A 17,028-nucleotide genomic window follows, 5' to 3' on the forward strand; every position below is an offset into this window, starting at 1 on the left:
CTACATAAAAAAAAGCATTATATACCATGACCAACTGGAATTTATTCCAGGAATGCAAAGTTGGTTTAATATTTGAAAATGAATCAATGTAATATATCAATGTTATATACCAATATAGATAGATAGATTAGATAGATAGATAGATAGATAGATAGATAGATACACACACACATACACAATTAAGGACAGAAATCACATGATCATCTTAATAGATGCAGAAAAAGCACTTAGTGAAATCCAATATCCATTTCTTAAAAAAATAAATCCAAAAAGTCCAAACTAGGAGTCCAAACTAGAGGGGAACATCTGCAAAAAGTCACAGATAACATCATTCTCTCTCTCTCTCTTTTTTATTGCTAACTCAACTTATTCAAAATTCCTACCACAATTTCTTCAATGTTTTTTTTGTAATACTAATTTTTTTTATTGGTGTTCAATTTGCCAACACACAGAATAACACCCAGTGCTCATCCTGTCAAGTGCCCCCCTCAGTGCCCATCACCCAGTCATCCCCACCCCCTGCCCTCCTCCCCTTCCACCACCCCTAGTTCGTTTCCTAGAGTTAGGAGTTTTCCATGTTCTGTTTCCCTTTCTGATATTTTCTACCCATTTCTTCTCCCTTCCCCTCTATTCCCTTTCACTATTATTTATATTCCCCAAATGAATGAGACCATATAATGTTTGTCCTTCTCCGATTGACTTATTTCACTCAGCATAATACCCTCCAGTTCCATCCACATCAAAGCAAATGGTGGGTATTTGTCATTTCTACTGGCTGAGTAATATTTATTGTATACATAAACCACATCTTCTTTATCCATTCATCTTTCGATGGACACCGAGGCTCCTTCCACAGTTTGGCTATTGTGGACATTGCTGCTAGAAACATCGGGGTGCAGGTGTCCCAGTGTTTCATTGCATCTGGATCTTTGGGGTCAATCCCCAGCAGTGCAATTGCTGGGTCACAGGGAAGATCTATTTTTAACTCTTTGAGGAACCTCCATACAGTTGTCCAGAGTGGCTGCACCAGTTCACATTCCCACCAACAGTGCAAGAAGGTTCCCTTTTTCCCCCATCCTCTCCAACATTTGTGGTTTCCTGCCTTGTTAATTTTCCCCATTCTCACTGGTGTGAGGTGGTATCTCATTGTGGTTTTGATTTGAATTTCCCTGATGGCAAGTGATGCAGAGCATTTTCTCATGTGCTTGTTGGCCAGCTAACATCATTCTCAATGGTGATAGACTGGATGCATTCCCCCTAAGATCAGGAATAAGACAAGAATGTCTGCTCTCACTACTTCTATTCAACATTGTCCTGATGGTTCTAGCCAAAGCAATTAGGAAAGAAAAACAAAAGGCATCCAGATTAGAAAGAAAAAAGTAAACTGTCTTTTTGCAGACAGTGTGATCTTATATATGGAAAATACCAAGGAATACACTTTAAAAGTATTAGAACTAGACACAAGTTTAGCAAAGGTGACAAAACTCCATTTACAATAGCATCGAAAAGAATAAAATACCTAGGAATAAATTTAACAAAAGAAGTAAAAATCTTGAGCACTGAAAACAAAACATTGTTGAAAGAAATTAAAGAAGACCTAAATAAATGGGAAGACACCACATGTTCATGGATCAGATTGTCATGTACAACAATTATTTGTGTACGATTGTCAAAATGGCAGTAGTATCTTCATGCCACTCAAACTCAACATGCCCCAAGTGGTGCTCAACTTTTCTCCAATGTCCACTCCTTTCCCAACACGGCCTATCTTTGGAATTGGCACACCCTTTGCCCACATGCTCAACCCAGAGAGTCACTCTGGCCTCTTTCTCCACAAGTCTAATCAGTCAAATTCTGTTATTTCTAATTGCTGGCTTCTCTTGATTCCATTCCCTTCTCTTTTCCTCTCTGATACCAACTTGCCTGGATTGCTCTAAACAGTCTCTTGGTGGGTGTTCCTGCTTCCCTTTCATCTTTCCAGCAGCAGCCAGCAAATGTGATCCTGTCCTTTCCTGCCGAAGCTCCCAGGAACTTAAGATCCCAAAGTATATAAGGCAAGTCTGGCCCCTGTTCACCTTGCTCTCCCCATCTCCCACTACTCTCCTATTCACAAGCCATGTCTTGGCTTCCTTAAAGATGCTTTGCACTCTTGCCTTGTGTCTTTCTGCACATCGTCACTTCTGTTGTCCAGCTAATTGACCTTCTCCTTTGGTCATAGGAGGCTTCCCCTGTTTCAGACTAGGTGGGCCTCCCTGCTGTATACACAGTACGTGATAGGGCAGCGTGTGGCCTTGGTGTTAGGCAGGGCTGTTCTGGGCCCTATGCCCATTTTCAGTGTACTCAGTTTCCTTGCTGGGTCTGTCCTCTCCCCTGTGAAATGTGGTTAATTCTAGTCCTTCCACAAAGGGCGGTTCTGTGGCTTGAATGTGATAATGCACTTACCCTGGGCAGCAAAACAGCAGGCCACAATAAATGCTGACTGTCCTGGCTAGAGTTTCACTGTCTGCTGCCTATGCTCTGTTCGCAGCTATTTCCTTGCTGGAGCTTGCACATAGTAGGCACTCAAAAATGTCAGCCGAAGGGATAAACTAGGGAGAAGAGACCGCATTTGTATGTGCCTTCAGAATGTGATTTTTGTGATGCTGGGTGGGCCCCTGCCAAATCACTTCAACGCACCTGGAACTTTCTCTAAAGATACAAATGATTTATTTTTGAGAAGAAGGAAGTGGAAGGAACAGCTTAGGGAGTCCCTGCAGAAACACAGCCCAGGGTGGCCTATACTTGATAGCTAAGGGAGTCTAGCTCTGGGCCCAATGCCCAAAACATGCCTATCGCAGGTAGACTGGAAGGGACTAGGAAGAGCTCAGCAAGGAGGAAGTTTTCCTCTCCACCTGTCCTTCAAGGGTGCAGTTTGACTGTAGCCAGACAGTGCTGAATTGTTGGGAGGCTTGTTCCGCTGAGCAGAGACTGCCTCAGTTCCACCACTGGTCCAGGCAGGAGCCAAAGTCCCACCCATGGGCAGCCTTGGCTCCAGCTGGCCTGTGAGGTCATCAGCAGTGGGCACAGCACCTGTGGGTGGGAACCCTGCATGGGGATGGCGCTTACACTACATAGCATCTTTGCCAGCAGGGCATACCTTTAAAAAGGAGAACAAAGCAAATGGAGGTTGGATATAGAAAGGAAATGGTTACATGGAAGTAAACACAAGCAAAAATCCCAAATATATCTAGAAATAAAAAGCCAAAATTAAATTTAAAGTGAAAGTCAGTGTTTATGCAGTAGAGCCATTTGGAGAAAATGACTCATTTCTTAGAGGAACAGATGTTCTCATTTGCATAGTCTCTGGAGTCGCAAATGGACTTCACCCTGTCCCCTCAGCACGCATGCCCTGCAGCTGGTGGCACTTGATTTGTGACACTGAAGGAGTGTTTACATTAGTATAATCTCTGGCCCCATATCCAGGGGTCTCCTTGTAGGAAAGACTTTCTCCACTGGATGAGAAGGCAGTCTGGAAGAGGCTGCAGTTTGCCTGCCCTTCCCAGATGCCCGTGGGCCCCAGATGCCTTAGTAGTAGTAGATGTGCAACAGGACTATAGTCGATATCAAGAGGAACCCGCTGGCATTGGCAATTTCTCTCCAGAAGGGTATCTCTGACATGTCATCATACTCTGTCTCTTCCAACACGTCACCGCGCTGTGTCCCTTCAGATATGTCATGGCACTTTGTGCCTTCCAACAAGTGCTCTATCCTTTCAGATATGGCAGCACTTTCCATGCTCTTCTCGGCTACCTCTTTTGGGGCCAGTTTGGGGCCTGGCTGTGGCTCCAGTCCACAGAACACATCCCACACCTTCCAGAGGCAGCCCTCGGCCTCCTCCAATACATCTGGAATAGAAGGAACAGGCAAAAGTCAGGAGGACACAAGAAGGAGGACTTTCTATGGTGCCCCATCTTAGCGGGCAGTCCCACAGGAAGACCAAAAGACTGTCTCCAATATGAGGGTCAGTCCTCAGCCCTTGCTACGGAAGCCCTACCACCATCCTCAGAGACCTGGGAGAGTGGGATATGGGATGGGGGCTCAGGGAGTGCGGTGGTGGTGGGGTGGGAACTGCCTGGGGCCATGCTTGCCTTCTACTGGCAGAGCCTTCAGCTGGGTCCCGGTCCTGGAGCACCCACCCTTCTCTGTCTTAGGCACATGGCTGAACACAGCTAGACAGGTCTAGAGCAAGTGGCTGCTCCTCTAAATCTGCCTCCCCAGTCACTACTCTCCAGAAGCTGTAAGAAACCCCTGATTTCTGGAACCAGACACTGCTCTCCATGGCAACCTCTCAGGGAATGTATCACTCTCACGGCCTGTCCCAAAGTAAGTCACTCTGGGCACTTGAATTACAGGAACGCTTCCGTTCAAATTAGCGAAAACGCCTTGTGAGGCTGAAACGTCGCTGAGTCTGTCAGGATAGCTCCTGCGGGCTGCTGCGGGGCCTGCGGAGGCGCAGATCAGCACCACGGCTAGCTCCCGCACGCTGAAGCGGGTCCCTTGGCCGCGGCCGCCTGGTCCCAGAGCTGGCACCCGGCAGTGTTCGCTGTGACCTGTTCTCTCATTCTGTTGGGCAGCCTCCATGCCAGCTGTGACCTGAGGCTGAGGTGGCACCAGGGATGATGGAACCCGTCGGCCAGGGATAGAGAAACCTCTGTTACAAGGGGAGGGCGGCTGCAGCCAGAGGACTCCAAAGCCAGGGACCCATCTCTTGTCAGTGCTGAGAAGTCCTGAGTGTCACACTCTCCACATTCATGTTATATAGTCATGCAGCTGCCAGACCCCAAGAGGCTTCTGTCTGTAAAAAGCAACTGATCATCTGACGACAGCCCACGGGGTGTGTGATGGGGAGTGGGAGGGCCATTGGCCACGAGCACACATTCTGAAGTCAGACTTGCCTGTATTCAAGTCCCAGCTCCACTACTGCCTGGTTATCTGTGAAGCCTGGGGCAAGTTACTTAACTGTTCAGTGCCTCAGTTTCCCCATCTCTAAATGGGGATAATAATTGTACTTATCACACAAAGGTATAATTTAAACACTGTCTGGAACATCCCACGTGGGCAGTAAATATTAGCCACTGTCATTATCATTGTTGTCATCCTCCTCCCACGACTGTGGAGGGAGAAGAGGAACTAGGAGGTGCACCAACAATAAGCCCCCAGCACACTGTTGGCCCCCAGTGAGCCTGTTCCCCCCATGCAGAGAAGAGAAATTTGCAGGGAGCCTTGCATCCACGAGGTATGTGGGGCAGCCTTACTCTGGAGAGTCTACTCCTCTGCTCTGCACCTGCCCAGGGCCTCCTCTACAGATGTCAGGAGGCAGCCTGAGGCCTCTCTGGGCTCTGAACTTCCTTAGCAGGAGTGGGCGGGGGGGGGGGGGGGCAGATTGCTGCCTCCTCCCCTAAACTCACAGGCTCCCCAGGCACTGTCTGCCTGAGACTCAGGACTAATCTCATTAGGCTTTTATCCCTATTTGCGTCAGGGCCCCAAGACACTCAGGTCACCCTCCCCTGTGGCCCCAACACTCCCTTTCTGACCCATCTGCTGAAAACCTTCCTCTGGGCCTTCTGGAGCCCCTTCATGGAACATTGTCTCTTTGCTTGCTGAGACTCAAAGCTAACTGTCCTCAGACTTCTTTCCCCAGAGCCCTCTCCCCCTTTTCTCCCCCAGACTGCTCTTGAGGTACAGCATCATCTCTGTGAGGCTAATCCCGTGACTAGTCCTAAGGCCTCACTTTGCTGGGCGCATCATTGTTTGCCTTCCCTCCACCGGCTCCTCATCTCCTGCAGTGCCCTTTGCTTCATGCTTGTGCCCAACCCCCAGGCCCAACCCCTTGTCTCCTCGCCCTACCCTGCCCCTCCAAGGGTGGCTCACTGCATCTGCTGCTTCTCCTCAGCCCAGAAGACTCCACACAGAAGTCCAGAGACACCTCAACCTCAACACCCAGAGGGGCAGAAGAGCCTGGAAGAACATTTCTGGGAGGGGTGACTGTGGAGCAGGGGTGCTAGGGTGACAGTGCAGGCAACACCCACCCAGAACACTCTAAAGAGGACCCCCCTGCAGGTTTTGGGTCTTCCTTCTCACCTAGCTGTGCTCTGGGTGTGGGTCTCTTTCCTTGTATTTCTGCATTCAAATCTATCCTTTCGTCTTGGCTATCTCGTAAACTCTGTTGGAGTTTACGGTGGAGCTGGGGGGAGAGCAGGGGCACGTCGCCACCCAGGGCTCTGTCACAGACCGTAGCCAGCCACGGCTGGCAGCTAGACACCAGGGTCTCCAAGGACTGAGACAAGACCTGGTGGTTCAACCTCAACATGAGACGGAAGGAACAGAGGCGAGTGGGGAAAAGCATGGCACTTGGGAACCCTGGGTTTCTGTTCTGGCTCTGGTACCATGTGCTTCCATGGCTTTGGCACAGGGTGACACAACCTGCTTGGGCCTCAGGTGTATAGTAAGGGGTGGGAGGCAATGAGCTCTGGGCCCTGTCCAGTCCTGTGGGTCTAGGAACTGTGCCCTTCAGGGTGGGAGTAGCTGCCCATCCTCTCTGGTCTGCTGCTTCTGGTGGAGAAGGAGGTCCTCCTGGCTGTCAGAGTTGAGCACTAACCCAGCCCAGAAGAGGCTTTATCAGGTTTACCTGGCCTCCCAGCTAAGCTGAGTTGTTCAAACTCAACAAGGCATTTGCAGATGTTGTAGGGATTTCCTTTCCTTTCTGCTTTGTGATTTTGTTCTCATTCTGAAAACACACATGGAAACTTTGGGAAGTAACAAAATCCAGCCAATTGTTGTTGCTTGTTTTTTAAGGGTCCACTAGGTGAACATTTCCACCAAGCCTATCCTGGAACAGATTTTGATCTATTATACTAGCTTCACTATATTTGAATCCCAGGACCCCCACCTCCAACATATGGCAGGGAGGTGAGTGGGCTGGGCTTGCCCCTCCCCAGCCAGCCCACTCCGAGACCTGCCCCAGCCCCACCTCTCAGACTAAAATGTCAAAACTAACATTCTGTTGCGTTAATGACAGAGACTGGGTTTAGCCTTTAATTGCTTCCTGTGATGCCATATGTATTCGTTTGCCTTCCCAACGACACTATCAACCTCTGAGGAAGAGGTTGCTGGGTGCGCTGGAAGAGCCTGGCTTTGTGTGCCTGCTGTCCTGCTTCCCCGGGTAGGTGGTGAGCAGAGGGCCTGGTCCACTGACATTGATCCAGAAGCTTCATTTTCCTGTTTATCTCTCCCTCCCCTACTGGCAGCTGCTTTGTGTTCTCCAGAGCACCTGGCATACTGGGAGGCAGGTGGGAAACACTCAACAGGTACTTGGCTGCCTGAGAAGTGGGCACAACCAAAAAGTTGAGAGGAAGAGAACAGCTGACAATCTAAGCGATTAAGACCCTGAGTAACAGGAAATCAAGTTCACCACCCACCGCCAGTTTCTCAAGGTACTGGGATCAGGGAAGTCTCTCTGCTGTCACTGATGTAGTCGGTATGCACATCCCAGATGATCCTGACTGTGCTCCCCAGGTGCTCCATCCCTTTTCCAACTGGGCTCTGTGCACAGGAGAGGAATGAATCAAACAGAAACTGCGGAGCAGGAAGTGTAACCATAGGGAAAGCACAAAGTTGAGGCGGGGGAGGAGAGGGGAAACTGGAGGCAGCCTTCCACATTTATGGCTTTTACCCCGACCCCAGGAAAAATTACCAGACAGGCAAATAGTCTCACAAACCCATCTCCCCTTTAAACTTGGGAGGTGACGGGGCTTTCTGGCTTGGGCCAGGTCCCCTGTGAAGCCTGCTGGTCCTGCTGATGGAAGTGATGTAGTGGAGCCAGGGTGGGGCCCAGCCCTGCCACTTACCTAGTTTTGGTACCTTAGACAAGTGACTTAATTTCTCTGAGCTTAGACTCCCTATATTCCAACTGGGGTGACTGATACCTACCTCCTGGGATGTGGGAATGAGCCTGCAGGAGAAGACTGAGAGGCACCCAGCCCTGAGCTGGCCACAGGCAGCCACCTGTATTCCTGTCCCCTCCCCCTTCCTACTGGCTTAATTCCCTGAGGGTAGGTGGCAGCTGGGACTGCCCTGATTACATTAATTCATACCGAGGTTAGGGAACTTAACACTTCTAAGGAAAATTTGCATTTTAAAAGCCAGACTTCTCATTCTAAGTGGCTACCTAAATAGTAGATTGTTGAGAAGCTTTTCAGTTGAGTTTTGTTTTTGAGGCAGGGCCCTTTCTCCATTATTTGCCTATTTCTGCCCCCCCCCCCCCCCCCCCCCGACTCCCAGCCCCCAGCCTTCCCACTTTCAAAAAGAATGCAGGAATTCAATAACTCTTCAAAACTAGTGGAACCAAGTTATTGCTCCTTGGGACGCTGGGACTGAAGGTTGACCCCAGAACAATCTCATGGCCACACTTACATGTTTATTTGGAATCAGGTCTGTGAATAAGGAGTCCCCAGGATGGTGAAAAAACTGATTATGAAGGGAATTACAGCAAAGTAGAGGTGGTGCACGCCGCAGATGATCAGGGGGCACTTGCTGTTTGCCTCACAGCTCCAAGGTCCGTAGGCAAACTCAGACAACATTTGAGAGAAGCCAATCAGAAGTCCTCTGGTCAGCCCCCAGAAGGCACCCTACCAAAGGAGGAGCCACAAGGGAGTCACTTGGAGGGAGATGGGTGGTGAGACAAACCTTCAGCCTCACCTCCCCACTAGTTGAGTTCTGAAGTTAAACTCATCACAACAAAGGTTTTAAATACCTTGTGGAAGGAAGCAGAATGTAAGCACCAGTGAGGAGGCCATACCTTCTTGGGTTGAAAAAACACCTAAGACACCTGCACTCTCTCTTAGGCCAATCAAAGAACTTAAGAAACATTGGAAACACTTTTAAGTAAGATAATGAATAGGCATCTCAAATGTCAAGTGTTCAAAAAGACCCCAGTCTTCCAACATGGGCTGTGGGTGATACCTCTATCCCCCTGGTTGCTCAGGTTGAAACCTCAGGAGTCATCCCTACTCCCTTTCTTTCCATCCTGTCCTTCTACCAACCCATCAGCAAATCCTGTTGGCTCTGCCTCCAAAATGTGTCCAGAATCCTATGGCTGCCACCCTAATCCTGAACCACCATCTTCTCTCACATAGGTGACCTTCTTCCTGGCCTCCTGCTTGCCCACTATCCTCACAGAAGCCAGAGTGAGCTCTTCAAAGCATGTATTAGAAAAAGCCATGCCTCAGGCAGCCTGGATGGCTCAGTGATTTAGGGCTCCCTTCAGCCCAGGGCATGATCCTGGAGACCCGGGATCGAGTGCCACATCAGGCTCCCTGCATGGAGCCTACTTCTCCCTCTGTCTGTGTCTCTGCCTCTCTCTCTCTCTCTCTCTCATGAATAAATAAGTAAATCTAAAAAAATTTTTTTTAAAAAAGAAAATGCCATGCCTCTGCTTAAACTATCCAATGGCTTCTCGTGGCCTGCCATCAGAGTAAAATCTCAACCCTGCCCACGAATTGCCCTCACCTGGCTCTGCCAGTCTCCCCTTGGGTCATTCCACTTAGCCCCTGTGCGCAACCTTCCTCCTGCATGTTGAACCTGCCTATTTGCTCTTGGCTCAGGCCTTTGCACTTGCCCTTCTCTCTGCTTGGGTGTCTCCCTAGATCTTGGTATTTCTGGCTCACCCTTCAGGGTTCAGATTCAAGGTCATTTTCTTAGAAGTCTATCCCTACCATCTTGGCTAAGGTCCTTGTATACCCCCTGCCCCCAGAGCCTGCCTTGATACCCTTCACAATCCTTTTTTTTTTTTCTCACAATCCTTTTTTTATCTTTTAAGTAATACTGCATCACTATCAGAAATCTTTATCTGCTTATTGGGTATCATCTGTCTCCTACCAGACTGTCTACTCTTTAGAGTAAGAACATCACCTTGTCTCTGGAGCTGTACTTGGAGCCTGACTTAGATGAGGATGGATGTCAGAGGAGACAGAAGATACAGTATGTGGGCAAATATCTTGGAGAAAGACCTGAAACCAAAAGACAGGTGGACAATCCACAGGAAGGAGATGTGCTGAATGGGAAGATCTAGAAACAGATGGGCAGCAGAAGCCACATGAGAATGCCATCTGAAACAGAGTGGGGGAGAGAGGGCCTAGAGAAACTCTCTAGGTCAAAGAGGGTACCTTCAATGTCCTTGTAACCTTGGACCAGGGGCAGAGAACCACTGACCAGATCCCCAGTTTTCCTTGGCAATAGGCCCTAATACCTCAATGTTGGTGTCATCAGTGGGAGGCAGATTCTTATCACAAGCCTGTTCCTCTTGCCCCTGCCACTTCTCAGCAGAGAGAAGCAGTTCTGGCATCTGCAGAAGCCAGTCACCTTCCCCCTACATTCTTGGTGTGCAATTGAGTCTTGGTGAGCTGAACAGAGCAGGGAGCACTAGATTGGTCTAGAGGACTGGATACCTGATATGGGCCCTTAGGAAGCACCAGCCAGGTGGAAGAGGAAAAGGATATTCCTGATAAAGTGAACAGTTTATGCAAGTGAAGGGAGGCCAGAGAAGGCATATGGCAGTTAGGCAATCAGCACTGTAAACGGTTAGGAATGGCTGGAGCCCTGGGGCTGTGCATCAAGAGGGCAAGGGCCAAGAATTAGGCAGGGGCCAGATCACACAGCATCTCATACACTGTACTCAGGAACTTATCAGGCCCAACTACTCAGTGTTGTTAGGGGAAACAAATTAAGATATGATCCAAATAACAAATAAAAACCTTCTGGCAAACTATGCTTTCAAAGTCATGGATAAGGGCACCTTGGTGGCTCATTTGGTTAAGTGTCTGACTCTTGATTTTGACTCAGGTCTTGATATTAGGGTTGTGAGACAGTCTTGTGAAGGGCTCTGTACAGAGCATGGAGCCTGCTTAAGATTCTCTCTCCCTCTGTCCCCCTCCCCCTCTGTCTCTCTAAAAAAGAAAGTCTTATGTATAACATGATTGAATCATTAATTGGGATCTTTAGGCTTTTTTAAAAAAATTATTTATTTGAGAGAGGGCAAGAGAGAGAGAGCATGAACAGGGTGAGGGGTAGAGGGAGAAGCAGACTCCCCACTGAGCAGGGAACCAGACATAGGGCTCAAACTGGGGACTCTGGGATCATGCCTTGAGCCAAAGGCAGACACTTACCCGACTGAGCCACCCAAGTGCCCCTATTTTTTTTCAAGATGTTTATTTATTTATTTATTTATTTAGACAGAAACAGAGAGAGCATGAGTGGGAGGAGGGACAGAGGGAGAAAAAAAAAAACTCAGACTCCCCACTGAGCAGGAAGCCCAAATCAAGGCTCCATCCCAGGACCCTGAGATCATGACCCCAGCCAAAAGGAAATGCTTAACTGACTGAGCCACCCAGGCACCTCAGAATCTTCAGTTTTAAGAATGCTTGGTAGAGATGGTCTTCACTGAAGGAAAGGCAAAAGGAGCTTGTGACTGTACATCTCCCTGTGGGTATGAAATCTCTAAATATGACACATCCATGTACAGAGGCAACAGAATAATATTTTCTTACACTCTGATATGTGTGAGGGAGGAGCATGCACACTGCATCATCTATGGCATAGTTGAAAGTTGATTACATTGCAAAAGGAGGAAAACAAATCAGAGCTTGCCTTTTTCCTGCATGCATAAGGGAGCTCAGACCAAATCTGCCCAGGAAGAAATTATCTTTTGGAAAGCAAATGATACAATGGTGTGAATTCTTGAAGCACAAGAGATTCCTCTAAGGCAGGTCTTTCTTTCTTTCTTTTTAAAAAATATTTATTTATTTATTTATTTATTTATTTATTTATTTATTCATGAGAGACACACGGAGAGAAATAGAGGAAGAGAAACAGGCAGAGGGAGAAGCAGGCTCCATGCAGGGAGCCTGACGTGGGACTCCATCCTGGGTCTCCAGGATCAAGCCCTGGGCTGAAGGCAGCACTAAACCACTGAGTCACCAGGGCTGCCCAAGGCAGGTCTTTCAAAGACAACTATGATATGTAGGCAAGCCCTCACACTGTGTCATGCAGTGCACATGCCAACACCTATGTACTTGTTCAGTGATTCTCTTGCAAAATATGACAAGCAGAAAGATGGCAGCAATGGGTGGGGTCAGGTAACTCATAACTGCATGCGTGTATTCAAACAGTCGTTCACTGTACTCTGTATAACAGGGACCCACATGATGGTGACAGCAAGTAATATTATAACAAAAACCTGTAAATTAAACCAATAGTCAAAGACAATTTGATGAGCTTTCCTCCCCCTGTCAATAAAAATATCTACAAGCCATAAACTATTAGCTCATTTATTCATTAGGTTAAATTCAAATGCCCATTCATAAGTTTGGGGCAGAGAAGAAAGCCACATATATGCAAATAAAAATTCTTTAACTTCTGGACAAATAAAACTGAGTGTCCATTTGCCTGTTACTAGATCATGGATAGATTTTCACATTTAGAGTGTTAATTTCTTCAGGGTAACACATTTTAAGATAGTTCAGACAGATTAGTAAGCACATGATTTTGAGAATTTCAACAAGTTCAGAAACTCATTTAAATTTTGCTGAAAATTTTATGAAACTGAGTTGAGGCTCCAAATGTTCATTGCTTTTTCTTTTCTTTTTTTTTTTTTCATTGCTTTTTCTAAGTAAAAGTTTTAAAATGTGTTCATATATAAAATTACACTAAATCAAATATCATCCCAAAGATGAATAAATCTTAGCTCTTAGTAAACAAGGGCTTAAACATTATTATTCAGAGTGAATGACTCTAAGTTATAAAGGACTAATTCCTTGATAGTCAAAGAAGATACAAGATGTGAATACCCACCCAAGCAATGACAGGATAGTTTGCCTGGGACTAACCCTCCCACAGATAACAATGATAAATTGTGGGTTGAGAATGTTGGGGAGAAATTCTAGAAAGGAGGGAGCCACAGAGCAAGGAGATCCAATCTGTGTATAAACTTCCCTTATGCCTTTGGCTGATCCCTGGACTATTCATGTGTGGGAGAATCTCCAAATAATCTACCAACAAGCACCTGCTGGAAAGTAGAAAAAGTTGAGCAAAGACTTCAGTGGCTGCCTACAGTGGGAAAGATAGAAATTGGGAGTTTGAATCTCATTGAATTAGAGGGCCTAACTTAGGCTTTTCCCTGAAACTTCTAAAGAGCCTGACTTAGAAGTAGAGACTAAATACCAAGACTAAGAATTTGCCATAAAACTAAGTGAGACAGAAACTGACCCACTCTAATAAAGTATAAAACCAGGACTCTACGAGTTTAAGGTGATCAACTGGTAATTTACCTGCATGCTTGTATACTTTAGGAGACCATGATCAGAATCTCTACAATGTATTATTCATAATATTCAGTATACAATAAAATTTACTAGGTACAGGAATAAGAAAATATGACCTTCAGTCAAGAAAAGAAAAGTAATCAATAGGAATGGATCCCACAATGTATCAGATATTAAGATCACCAGACAAGGAGTTCAAAGCAGCTATTATAGCTATGTTCAAGGACTTAAAGGAAATGAAGGTTGTGAGTGAATAGATGGGAAGTCATGACAGAAAACTGGAAACTATAAAAACTTTAAAAAAGAACCAAAATAAAAATTTTAGAACTGAAATTCTAGTTCAGTATAAGACATGAAAAATTCACTGGTTGGCTTAAATGAATTGGAAATGGTATAAGGGCCAATAATCCCAAAGGCAGACTGATAGAAATCTAAACTGAAGAACACAGGGAAAAATTTAAAACAAATTTTTATTTTTATTTATTTATTTTTTAAAGATTTTATTTATTTATTCACGAGACACACACACACACACACACAGAGAGAGAGAGAGAGAGAGAGGCAGAGACACAGGCAGAGGGAGAAGCAGGCTCCATGCAGAGAGCCTGATGTAAAACAAATTTTTAATAGAGTTCTCTAACTTTTATTTTATTAAGATTTTATTTATTTGAGGGAGAGAGTGTGCACATGAGTTGGGGAGACAGGCAGAGAGAGAGAATGTCAAGCAAACTCCACTCTGAGCACAGAGCCTGATATGGGGCTCAAGCCCATGATCCTGAGATCATGACCTGAGCTGAAACCAAGAGTTGGACACTTAACCAATTGAGCCTCTCAGGTGTTCCCAAATTTTAAAAATGTAAAGCAAATACACCTCAGTGATCTGTGAGACAATGTAGAAAGGACTAATCTGTGTGTAAATAAAGTCAAGAAGAGGAGAGATGGAGTGGAAAAATATACAAAGAAATAATGATAAAAAATTTCCCCTGATTTGGTGAAAGCCATTGATTTACAGATTTGGAAGTGCAACAAAACCAAATCAGAATAAACATAAGTACATGCACACATACCCTTAAGCACATCATAACAAAACTGGTGAAAACCAAAAATGAAGAGAAAATCTTGAAAGCCATAGGAAAAAAGACATTACATACCAAGAACAGCACTATGAGCTATGGCTGACTTCTCTCTTATAAGAAATAAGAAGACAGAAGAGAATGAAAGAGCATCTTTAAAGTGGTGGGAAAAAACACTGTCAACCCAGAATTTTATATCCAGCAAAAAATCCTTCAAAAAATAAAAACAAAATAAAAACATCTTCCAATAACCAAAAACTGAGAGAATCTGTCACCAGCAGGCCTGCATTATAAGACATGCTGAAGAAAATTCTTCAGAGTGAAGGGAAATAACACATATTGAAAACTCCATCCTAAAGGTTGGAATGATGAGCACCAAAAATATAAAACATATGGGTAAATATAAAATGCTGTATGTATATTTTTTATTTTAATTTATTTTAAAGGCAATTGCTTATAGCAAAAATTATATTGCTATCACTGTATTATGCACCAATGTATAAAATATATGGCAACCATAACACAAAAAATGGAAGGGGAAAAATGACATATACTGTTCTAAGATATTTACATTTTACATAAAATGATACAGTATTAGCTTTAAGTAGACTAAGATAGATTAATAATGCTGATTATAATGCCTAGAGAAACCAAAAGAAATTAAAATGGAATATTAAAAACTATTTCCAATCATATTAATGATAATATTAAACGCAGATGGACTTAATTTTCAAAAGGCAGAGATTGTCAGATTAGATAAAAAAAATTAAAATCCAACTACATGGGACTCACTTTAAATATATTTAAAGGTTAAAAGTAAAAGATGTTACAAACACTAAGCATTAAAAAGCCAGGATGGGCTATATTAATAACAAAGTGAGCCTCAAGACAAAGAATATCATTAGAGACAAAAAGGTACATTTCATAATGATGAAAGCATTAATTCCTCAGTAAACCATAACAAGCATAAATGTGCAAGCACCTAATATGAGAATTTCAATATATATGAAGCAAAAATACAGAAACAATTGCAGCAAAGGAGAAAGTAGACAACTACACAAGCATAACTGAAGAGTTTAATACCCCTTGCTCATTATAGAATATACTGAGTGTATGTATGTGTATGTGTGTGTGTATATATATAAAGCTATATATACAATATATAACAGAAATTCCAGACAAAAATTAAGAAATGTCAACAAATTTCAAAAGATTAAAATGTCATATAGAGTGTATTCTTAGATCACAATGGAAATAACTTAGAAATCAATAACAATAAAAAAGGAAAGTACCAAAAACTTGGAAATCCAACAGCAAAATTCTAAATAATCCATGAATAGAGTAAAAACATCACAAGCAAATTAGAAAACATTTTGAACTGAATGAAAATGAAAACACAATATATCAAAATTTGTAGGATGCTGCTAAGGCAGGCCTTTGAGGGAAATTTATAACTTTAAAAGGTAATCATAAAAAATAAGGCTTTAAGGCAATGATCTGAATTTCCACTTTAAGATGGAAAAAAAGAAGAGTAGAGTAAATTCAGAAGGAAAAGAAAAGATGAGAAAGAAAAACAGAAATAAATGGAGGAAAACAGACAAAAATCAAAAGAATAACAATTCAAAAAGTTGGTTTTTTGGAAAGATTATTAAAATTGACAACCCTCTAGGCAAGTTTGATCAAATAAAGATAACCCTCCACACACTAATTACTGATATCAAGAATTAGAGATGGATCATTATTGCAGATATTGAAAGGATAATGAAAGTATGGGAGATGAACAGAGCCATCATAGTGAAGATGCTTCTGGACATCCTGCTCATTAAGTATACCAGCAAAAACAAGCTAGACAAATAACCTGCACCAAGATCAGGACTGAAATACACTAACGGGGTGATTTAGCTTGAGAAGTCTGATTACCAGATACAATCTGGCAAGATGGCTTCTCCCAAGAGCATGCCAAAAGATGCACGGATGACGGCAAAATCCTTAATGGTATTGACATTACAGAATATACAAGTCAAAAGTCATAAATCAGATGTTGGAGTTTGTATTCTGATGTGTGACCACAATTCTAGATGATGTAAAAATTTATTTAAGCCATATTAAAAAAGGTACAGTTTTTTTTTTTTTAAAGATTTTATTTATTTATTCATGAGAGACACAGAGAGAGGCAGAGACACAGGCAGAGGGAGAAGCAGGCTCCATGCAGAGAGCCTGATGTAAAACAAATTTTTAATAGAGTTCTCTAACTTTTATTTTATTAAGATTTTATTTATTTGAGGGATAGAGTGTGCACATGAGTTGGGGAGACAGGCAGAGAGAGAGAATGTCAAGCAAACTCCACTCTGAGCACAGAGCCTGATATGGGGCTCAAGCCCATGATCCTGAGATCATGACCTGAGCTGAAACCAAGAGTTGGACACTTAACCAATTGAGCCTCTCAGGTGTTCCCAAATTTTAAAAATGTAAAGCAAATACACCTCAGTGATCTGTGAGACAATGTAGAAAGGACTAATCTGTGTGTAAATAAAGTCAAGAAGAGGAGAGATGGAGTGGAAAAATATACAAAGAAATAATGATAAAAAATTTCCCCTGAT

Source organism: Vulpes lagopus, chromosome 14, assembly GCF_018345385.1.
Source record: "Vulpes lagopus strain Blue_001 chromosome 14, ASM1834538v1, whole genome shotgun sequence".
Classification (NCBI taxonomy): Eukaryota; Metazoa; Chordata; class Mammalia; order Carnivora; family Canidae; genus Vulpes; species Vulpes lagopus.